An 11,669-nucleotide genomic window follows, 5' to 3' on the forward strand; every position below is an offset into this window, starting at 1 on the left:
TCTGAAGACTAGAACAAGATTAATTAAATGAGGGGCTTTTGGATCTACAATTGTAATATGTTGAAATAGGGTTCACTAGTTTTTGCATGCAAATTAATAATCTTAGGCCTATTCCACTCTTACATTGGAAGGATGATGATCCACTAGGCTCAAGATGACTCAAGGAAAAAGTGTATGTAATGGTTGTTGGCAACAATGAAACAAACTATGAGGGTGTGGGGTGAATCAGTTTGCTTACAAACTTTACTTAACTCAAACACAATCTCAGATCTGATGATAAATAATGAAAACACAAATCAAAACCACATCAATAACACACATAACACCAAGATTTTTGACATGGAAAAACTAGTTAAGGGGAAAAAAAAGATGGTAACCTACCCACAATGAGATAATCCCCTGTTAGGAATAAATGAAATATTATGATGGGCAATGCACATGCATTCAGGCACTGTACCTAGAGCTCATTGCTCAAAACACATAACAAGAAGGGATACAACCCTGAGAAGACTCACTATCTTACAAGAACATTTGGATTACATCCAGATGATCATGAATTGATAGAATAGAATCTCCTCATGCCTAGTTACATTTTTGGTTAAGCACACAATCTGATCTACTCTTCCACACTTCTTCACACTATTTCACTGCCACCAAAAGATTAAAGCATTATTCACATATATCACACATTCACAGATACATCTCACATGATTAATATATATATTTATACAAATCATCAACCTATATTTCAAGGTCGACTCGACACAAAGCATAAATTATAAAGAATATAACATCACACGCTACAACATTAGATGCAGACCAAAACAATGTTAGCTAGGACATAGTCTGGACCTAAATCAGAACATCAAACATGAAACACCTCCAAGAATTGCACCTCGAATATCCGTAACACGCTACAATCATCCGGTCGCCAAGAACACCACATAAAACGAACATACTAGAGAAATAATCAATAACACACACAACGATCAATGTAGACCATCAACATAGATAGAAACCAAATGAGAAACATCCACAAGCATCATGAATTACCACAACAACAACTGCAACATCACCACTTACTAGAATCTTTATCATCATTATAGCAAACCTCAAGAACACTCACTTAACTAATTGTCAAATTGAAAGATTCACTTGTGGACCTCCAAATCATGAACCATCCAAATTGAGGACACATATGAACGTTCCAAACACTCTACCAAATCTACAAACCAAGATATTGGAATTTTGGAGCAATGTGGAGAAAAATCTAGAACACTGATCATAATAAACAACTGAGAAACCAACCATAATGGGTAAGTGCACAAATTTGTTGATGAGACTAAATAATGGCTCTATCTTGATAGATTTATGATACAATACTCCTACCTAGGTCTTATGATTAGATGACATTTTGATTATAATACTCTTTTAAGTTGATACCTTTTAAGTGTTTCTAAAACCGGTTTAACTTCTACCTAAGGATGTCATGTAATGATCTATCTATGCAAATATCTGAAAATAATTATTAAAATGGTTTGCATTATGTCATGTTAGCATTAGTATATAGACATGTTTGTTGTGCATTAATATCATGATGCAGGGTCAGCAAAGGTGAAGTAAGGAAAAATGGCAGTTCAAAAGATCATCAAATACATCACCGCAACATAGACCCAACTAGAGAAATGCAGTAATGATTAGAACCGCTTGACCGGTTCTTCGGCAGATTGATTTATGAACATTTACAACTGTTCTTAGTGGAGCTTATATCTAGGAGGCTAGTCATGCTATATTTTGTCAGCTGCAGGACATATGTTGTTCTATTGTCCTGCGCTGACTTCTTCTCTTGTTAATAAATCTTGTTCACCTATTCTGTTGGAATGTGGTCAATAAGTTAGAAGTTTGTTATAAGTTTTCCTATAAATAAAGGGATCTCTCTCCTCTTGAGGATAGCATAGAATGACCTTAGTATCTTGTAATACACAAACTTTTGGTACTATTTTATGTATTTTCTAGTTAAGATGAAATAAAGAGATCAATGCGATTTTGAATGATTAGCTAATTATAATCTGAAGTTCTTCAGATACTCACTCAAGAGGGCCCACTTGGTGAGTAATCCTTTGTATGTTTTAGTTAATTCCTACTTCTATAGTAGTTGTTTCTGCAATTGTCTATTCTTGCAGCCATAGGAAACAATTCCTATGTCTGTTCTTGTAGCCACAACAACAGAGTAGTTCTTGCTGCCTGTTAGAACCTTATAATTTAATAAGTAGTTGTTTAAAGTAATTTCCAGTTGTAAAATTAAATTATTAGTTCATTTGAGATTTTGTGTGTTTACTTTAAGAATAATTTCCTTTCCTGCAGTAATATAGCATGGTTGCAATATGAACTTGGTGCACATATAGTGCTGGCTCGTTTCTAGTTTATGTCCCTGGTTGATAGCTAAATGAGCCTTTGCCATGGGAAAAGTTAACTATTTAAGAATATTCAATCTCTGAATTGTGATTTATTACCTAGTTACCATTCCAGTTGTGAGCACCAACATTTTTGGCGTCGTTGCCAGGGATGGTGCCCAGCTAAGAATCTATTGTAAACCATTAGTTTTAAGTTTTCTTAATTAGCTCTTTGAATTTTTTTCATTAATCTACATGCATAGGAATAGAAGAGATGCATTAGGAAGATTTATTCCCTCTCATTCTACTCAAGAAATAAGTTCAGATCAAGCACCTGAAGTAAACCTTTTTGTAGAAACTTATGTGCTAAATAATAGTGTCTTTAATTTGTCAGAAGGAGACCTAGACATCCTGAATGAACCCCCTGAACAAAACATTTTACCTCTAGTTATTTATTAGGGACCAATGGCAGAAAATCCTCCACCTCCATCTATAAATCCAACATTTGAGTTCCCCATTCCTGATCTGCATGATAGTGCAAATTTGAAAAACATACCAGCCTATTCACTTCCAAAATTTCATGGGTTGGTAACAAAGGATCCAGACACCTTTCTGTTTGAATTTGATATCCTTTGTAGAAGTTATGATTATACCACTGATGCTCATAAACTCAATTTATTCCCTACTACTTTGAAAGAAGTTGCCTTGAGATGGTTTATGAGTTTAGGAAGAAATGTAATCACTACCTGGGAGGAAATGAAAACAAACTTCTTGGATAAGTATAAAAACTATTGGAAGGGAATGGACCAACATGGTGATGATACAGTCAAAATGACACAAAAAGAAGATGAGAGCCTAGAAGACTATTTTTAAAGGTTTTTATTTAGTGTCAGCAAATCCAAACATAGTAATCTAAGTGAAGATTCTATGAAGTTGATTTCTTTGAGGGGCATCAATGATGACTGTGTTGACTCCTTAGATCTAATGGGAGGAGGAGATATTACTCAAGTTCAATGGGATGATATCAGACAAATCTATAAAAAGTATTCAAGAGCTGCAACAAAAAGGGGAAGACACTATAGGCCTAGTTCTTCAATTGCCATGTCATCTTCAACAGTCTCAAGAATGGAAATAACTCATCTATTGAAGGATTTTAAAGAAGATATTAATATGGCTACCAAATTGGATACACTGTAGGCAAAGAAGAAGCATGAGGAGGCAGAGGCTATGCTTGCTGAATTTTGTCCTCATTGTTGACAAAAGAAGAAGGACTGTAGATGCAAAATGTTAGCTAAAATTGATAGCCACCAGGGTTCCCTAGATTTCAAGCCTATTTACGGAGATGATGAACAAATTTTTTATGTTGCACAATGAAGGCCTTGGCCTCCAAGACAAGGTATGCCACAAGATCCATTGTCATTTTCTAATCCTTATATGAACTTCAATGCACAAAACAATCAGTGGTAGCCACCATATTCCCAAAATTTTGGAAATTATACTCCTCAGTCTTGGAATAACTCTTAGAATCCTTGGCCTAATTATTAGAATTCCTCATCTCAATGGTAGAAACCACAAGGGAATTGGTCTCCCCCTCAAGGTAACTAGAAGCAGTCACCACAATGGAGGGGAGGACAACAATGGGAAAACTAGTCATCAGTTTTCCTGCAGCCATAGCAACAGTCCCAATAGCCAGCTTTAATGTCACCAGCTCCTACTGCCACTTCATCCAAGCCAACCCAACTACCAACTCAGCCTGTTCCAAATCCAAATAATAAACCACAACAACAACATCAAGTTTTTTCAGTTGATCTTAATAACTATGAAGCATACTCTCTCAATATAAGTAATATTCATTTGAGATCAGGGACAATGTTGCCTACTCCATCTCCTCCAGTTATAACAAAGTTATCAGCAAAGGAGACTGCTTAGGAAAGTCTATCTGATAAATCTGGAAACCTTGAGCAGGTTCAATAGTCTAAAACTTTAGATATACCTGTAAGAACACCCATGTTTCCTCAGAGATTGCAGGTAGAAGTATCTAGGCAGCAGAATGATATAGCTTTTGATCTTATTGATCAGTTAAAACATATATATATTAAAATTCCACTATTTCAAGCTATTAAATATATTCCCATATATGGAAAATCTATTAAGGAGGCATGTCTGAAGAAACTAGGGAGAAAGAACAAAGATCCAAAAATAGTGCATGTGGTAGGATAGTTCGCTGATATTATGTTAGGAAAAATAGCAGTCCCTAAATACTCTGACCTAGGTAACCCTATTGTCAAGGTAGTTATTAGTGGAACTCAAATAAAAAATGCCTTGATAGACCTAGGAGCAACAATAAATGTGATGACTGAGAATGTCATGCATCAACTCAACATTACTAGTCTCAGATCAACTCCAACGGTCCTGCAGCTTGCTGATAGCTCACCTGTTTGGCCTAAAGGAATGGTTGAATATATTGTTGTCATATTAGATTCTTGGGAATATCCTGCTGATTTCATAATCCTCTCTCCCAAGGCAAAATTAAGAGGATGTCCAATTATTTTGGGGAGACCTTGGCTGGCAATAGCTGATGCATATATAGGTTGCAGATATGTAGATATGACAATTTTAGATGGTATTACTACTAAAACACTTGCACTCTATTCTCCAGCACAATCACAACTTGATCAAGAATGAGTAGTGTGGCCAGACATAGGAGAAGAAGCAGAGGAAATTAACTCCGTTCAACAACTAATGATGTTATCAAGGGACCCATTCATAGCACTTCAAGAGGATGATACAATACTCTCTAACATCATAAGGAATTGTTATGGAGCATCTCAACAATCAGTAGGTATACCAGGAAGTCTTCTACATACCCTTCTTCCATCTGCAAGCTTAGTAAATTCTCCTACAACCACAGATATGTTTCACACATTGCTACCACAAGAGATTGAAACCTCTTATCTGTCTGAAATATCTAACACAGAATCAGTAATGCAAATAGAAGTTGATATAGGGAGAAATCTAAATATAAATAATCAATTAGCACCAGATCATAGATTTTCATTAACAGAATTACTCAAAGCCCAACAACAAGCTTTTGCATGGGATTATCGGGACATGGAAGGATTAAATCCTACATTGTGTACCCATAGAAATTATATCAAAGAGGATTGTAAACCAATTAGACAGCCTCAGCGAAGGATTAATCCTTCTTTAAGGGAAATAGTTAAAGAGGAACTGCACTGCAAAAATTTCTTTATGCAAGATTCATCTACCCTATTTTAGATAGTCAATGGGTTTATCCTCTAGTTATAGTTCCAAAGAAAGGAGGAAAATGGAGAGCTTGTGTGGACTATAGGGAGCTCAACACTGCTACTAAAAAGGATCATTTCTCACTTCCATTTATAGATCAAGTGTTAGACTCTCTAGCAAGTAAGCAATACTTCTCATTTTTGGATGGGTTTAGTGATTATAATCAAATAAGAATAGCTCCATAAGATCAGGAAAAGACTACCTTTACCTTCCCTTGGGGCACATATGCCTATTCAGTCCTTGCTTTTGGTTTATGTAATGCCCCTGCAACCTTTCAAAGGGTTGTCCTTAGTATATTTTCAGACATTTCCCATGATTGTATGGAAATATGCATGCATGACTTTACTACTTATGGAACTACATTTAAAGATACATTAGAAAATCTGACAAAAGTATTGCAGCGGTGTGAAGATCACAATTTATCCTTAAATAGTGAAAAATGTTTTATGATGATGCAAGAAGGTATAGTGTTGGGGTATCGAATCTCTCAATAAGGTATTCAAGTGGATCCATCTAAAATAGAAGTAATACTTGATCTTCCTTCCCCTGTTAAACAAAAGGATGTGAGAATTTTTCTAGGCCATGCAGGGTACTATAGGAGATTTTTCAAGGACTTTAGTCAAAAAGAAAGGCCATTATATTCTTTATTGACAAAGGAAGTTGAGTTTGAATGGACAGTTGCATGTGAAAAATCATTTTCTCAACTAAAAGAAGCCTTAACCTAGGCCCCTATTCTTAAAGGACCTGATTGGTCAATTCCTTTTCACATTCATACAGATGCATCTGATTTTGCAATAGGAGCAGTTATGGGGCAGAAGTAGGGAGTTTTTGAAAATGCAATTTATTACATTAGTAGAAATTTGCAAGGACCATAACTGAATTAGACTGTTACTGAAAAGGAGATGTTAGTTGTCATCTATGCCCTTAATAAGTTTAGACACTATATAATTGGATATCAAATCTTTGTACATACTGATCATGTAGCCATCAAGTACCTCATGAAAAAAAGCTCCATTACAGGTAGATTGGCATGGTGGTTATTATTAATGCAAGACTTTGATATTACTATCATTGATAAACCAGGAAAAGCAAATGTAGTGGCAGATAATATGTCAAGGATTCACACACAAGACAATAAGGAGGTCATTAATTATTCCTTTCTAGATGAGCATTTGTTCTCCATCATTTTGCATAGTCCATGGTATGCTGATATAGCCAACTACCTAGCAGCTAATAAGACACCCCCACATTTCTCACCCAAAGAGAAAAGACTGCTAGTAGAAAAGAGTTTCAACTTCTCATGGATAGAAGATTGCTTATTTTATATAGGGGCAGATCAAGTGATGAGGTGATGTGTAAGGGAAGATGAGACATATGATATACTTCATGCCTGTCATGATGAACCTTGTGGAGGTCATTTTGTAGCCAAAAGAATAACTCTCAAGATATTAACTACAAGATACTACTGGCCAACCTTACAAAAGGATGCAGTTAAATACACCAGGAAATGTGACAGATGTCAAAGAATGGGAAGACCAACTCAATCTAATGAAATTCCTCTCCACCCTTAGGTCGTTATTACACCATTTGACAAATGGGGTCTAGACTTTATTGGGCGAATTGATCCACCATCAAATGATCGCTCTTACATTCTTGTTTATACTGACTATGTTACTAAATGGGTGGAGGTCAGAGCCTTCAAGCATGCTAGAGACAATAAGGTGGCATAATTCTTATATGTAGAAATCTTCATTCGATATGGAGTTCCTAAAGAAATAGTGATAGATCAAGGAGCACAGTTCACTTCCACTCTAATCACAGCCTTAGTTAATGAATACAATGTCAGGCATAGGAAATCCACTCCTTATCATCCATAGGCTAATGGTCAAGAAGAGGTTACTAATAGAGAGCTTGAATCAATCTTGACCAAAACAGTAGCAATCAATAGGAAAGATTGGTCTAGCAGATTTTTTGAAGCTGTATGGGCTTATAGAACCACCTGGAAAACTACAATAGGGTTTACACCATTTGAAATGGTATATGGGACAAAAGAAATGATGTCTATCGAGTTTGAACATAAAACTTTGAGAATCGCTATTTCTTTAGATATGACTCTGTCTGCAGCATAAGAAGAAAGGCTCCTGCAGATTAATGCTTTAGATGAGATAAGGAAGTCCGCCCTGCAGCATACTGAATCTCTTCAAATCCAGTGCATGAAGTGGCATGATTGCTATATAAAGGACAAATCATTCCAACCAAGAGATTGGGCTCTACTCTATGATTCCAAGTATAAAGATAATTTGGGAAAATTAAAAGCACGGTGGTTAGGACCTTATGAAATAATTAAAAAAATTTCTAATGGTGTTATCAAATTATCTACCATAGATCCTGTTAAGTTTAAATTGTTAGTTAACAGTCATCAGTTGCGCCTATACCATATACCTCTGAGCAAAGATGACTTCCTGTGGTAGTTTTCCACTACCAAGCATGTCGAGATTCCTATAGCCACTGTGGATAGCTTTTCCATCACCACTCCATCCTAATATCCTTGTTGCACGATCATAATAAATACTTCCGCATCTAGTGGGAGTACTTTTCTGCATAATAACTATTCCCTTCCGTATTCACTCATTTCTTTCCTTTCAATCCATCCATTTTCACATCATTTTCAATGCATGATGACTCAAATTTCTTCAAGCTACTGTCATTCTCGCATGATGTCAGGTACGCTCATGTGTATTTATTCTTGTTGCATGTATATAATTAAACCATATTAACTCTAATTATGATATTTTGCATACTATCCTTTCTCCATCCTCCTCCACATGTGTGGACACCTATCAAACCTTAGGTTGGGGGAGGAAGTACATTGATAATTACTCTAGTAGATAATTTTGATGTCCTCTCGGATTGCATTTTTTTTTTTTTCAAATTTCTCGTTTGAGGTGATATCTTACATTTTGCTTGTGTGTATGCTTCGAGTTATTTTTAGACTACAGTTAGGTTCTAACCAAGTAAAGACATTGAGTATGCTATAGTGTAGAACACAGTGTAGAAACTTAGCAGATTTACACCATTTTAAAGTTGAAAGTAAAATTGTTGTAATGGGTGGTCCACCTATTCAACATGAGCCAACAGTCCATGAAGTTCTCCTTCAGGACCACAATTGTGAACTAGTATTTAGGAATAGTGGATGACTGGATTATTTCTTAAAGTTGGCAGAGTTTAATGAAGAAATTGTGAGGGAATTTACCTGCACACTATCAAATGGAGAAGCTTAGGTAAAAGGTTTAAGAGTGGTGGTTACAGAGGAAAGGATAGTAGAGGTAATTGGGCTACCAACAGATGGGGATAAGTACTAAGAATCCAAGGATGTATGCAGTGCAAGAGAAAAATTTACACATCTAGGAGACCCCCCGTTAGTGATAGATAGACAAGGAGCTAGGTGAGAATCCCTTCCACCTGAATAGAAAGCAGTAGCATTGTATGTTTTAAAATATTTATCCTGTGAAGGAAGGTTTTCATGTCTGCATTCTCATCATTTCTATCTTATAAGTCATCTATGCCATGAAAGATGGATGAACGTTCCAAGCCTATTATACAACCTTCTTTCTATAAGTGCAATAGAGACCTAGAAAGGTAGGCCTCACTCTGTTTCTCACCATTGTATAATTAAGCTTTTAGTTGAAAAATCCTTGAGAGATGTTTCTCCAATGCTCTGGAATGAATTTGTTGAAACTATAATGTTTAGGGTTGAGAACTTAGTTATAGAGGAACCACTTCTATCTCAAGAACAAGAAAACCTTGTAGAACCTGGTTCCCCTCTTGAACTCTCATCCTTGTTGAAATCCTAAGAACAAAATTTTCCTGCAACAGAGGAACCCTTACAAAAAGAAGCTACAACAGGGGTTCCTCCTCAAGGTTTAAGAAAAACTAGGGCTTCCACACAAAAGGAAAAGGGAAAAGAAAAACAAGTTGATATAGAGCATAAGAACAAGAAAAGTAAAACTAAGAATGTACCCCCTCCTATGGCCAAGAAGAGAAAAATTGTAAACCAGCTCCTGCAGTAACTATTGAAGTAGTTGAAGAATTGACTATAGGAAATAGTCCTGCAATCGAAAAAGGAAAATCTCGAAGAAGTATTGGAAGGCTTCGTGAAAAGTTTAAAATCCGAGACCAATCCATAGAGCCACATATTACAATCTTGATTGACTCCCCAAAACAAGAACAACATAGTCCACTCCACGATGATATCCCTCCTTCTCCACCAATGAACCTTAGAGAGACCATGAAGAAGAAGAAGAACTGCAAAATATTGAGGAAGAACAAGAATTATAGCATTAGGAAGAAGGGGAACTCAAGGATATTGAGCAGCCTCATAAGGAAGTAGGTTTTGAAAGACTGGACACCTTAGCATCTACTATAGAGTAGGTCATTGAAGTAGGGGGAAAAGTAGAAAGTAAGAAACCTAAAGCACCTTTTCACAGGCCATCTTCTTCCCTTACTAGTCATGCAGTAAGACTTGCTCTTTATGAGGATTGGGAACTTGAAAAGGTAAAAATGAAAATGATAATTGACTACCCAAAGAAAGTTGTTAAGCAAAAGGATGAGGAAATAGCCCAACTTAAAGCTAAGGTGGAAACAGTAGCCACCATGGTACTACAACTAATGCAATGTCGAGCTCCTCCTCGTGTTTACTCTCTATACTTAAAAGAATAGCACATTAGCTTCCAAATGACGATGATTGTGAGAGATTTAAGTCCCTCATTACAAACACTAGAAGAATTTTACATCGCTTTTTAGACATCTCCTACAATAATCAATAATCTACTCTATGAACTATATGTGCATAATTATGTTGTTCTTGATGATGTTGATTGGAACCCTCTCCTTTACATTGGAGATATCCAATTGAGGGCTCTTATGTCCTAGATGGAGAATGAGATATCAAGGGGAGAACATTTTCAGGTGCATCACAAGGAAGAGCTTGAGATTTCATTACCCTTAAATTTTGAATCAAGGGAACCTAGGCGACTTTACTTTGATTGGCAGAAGATTGTATACAAGCCAGATTATGCAAAGGAAATCCTACACTTAAGGGAAGAAGTGTATAGAGAATATGAACAAATGTCTCCAAGGGAAGGACAAGAGGCAATAGGACATGTAGTCTAGTGCTAGAACAACCTAACATATGAGTTGAAATAATCTGAGCCACACTCTGCACAAAATTACCATGTGGCATTAAAGAGAGCACCCAAGTATATGCACTTGGGAAGAACAAAGGGACAACACTGGCTGCCTCTCAGATTTCAGCCTCTGATCCTCCTATGGCCATTGATGGGTTGCACGGATAGTGATCCACCATACAGTGAAGCAATAGAATGTACCAGGTGGAAGAGATTGGAGAAAATGAATGGATTCTACTAGAGCTTATCTATAGGCAGTTCTAGATAGGTTACCCCAGGCAATTTTCGAATGAGTGCCAGAATTCAAAATTTTCCCATTGCTTGAGGATCAGCAAGAAGTTAGGTTAGGGGGAGATGATGAGCCTTAATAATGGCTCTATCTTGATATATTTTAGATATAATACTCCTGCCTAAGTCTTATGATTAGATGACATTTGGATTATAATACTCTTTTAAGTTGATACCTTTTAAGTGTTTCTAAAACTGGTTTAACTTATACCTAAGGATGTCATGTAATGATCTATCTATGCAAATATCTGAAAATAATTATTAATATGGTTTGCATTATGTCATGTTAGAATTAGTATATACACATATTTGTTGTGCATTAATATAATGATGGAGGGTTAGCAAAGGTGAAGTAAGGACAAATGGCAGCTCAAAAGATCATCAAATACATAACCGCAACACAGACCCAGCCAGAGAAATGCAGTAATGATCAGAACCACTTGACCGGTTCTTCAGCAGATTGATTTACAACTATTCTTAGTGGAGATTATATCTA

Source organism: Cryptomeria japonica, chromosome 5 (assembly GCF_030272615.1).
Source record: "Cryptomeria japonica chromosome 5, Sugi_1.0, whole genome shotgun sequence".
Taxonomy (NCBI): domain Eukaryota; kingdom Viridiplantae; phylum Streptophyta; class Pinopsida; order Cupressales; family Cupressaceae; genus Cryptomeria; species Cryptomeria japonica.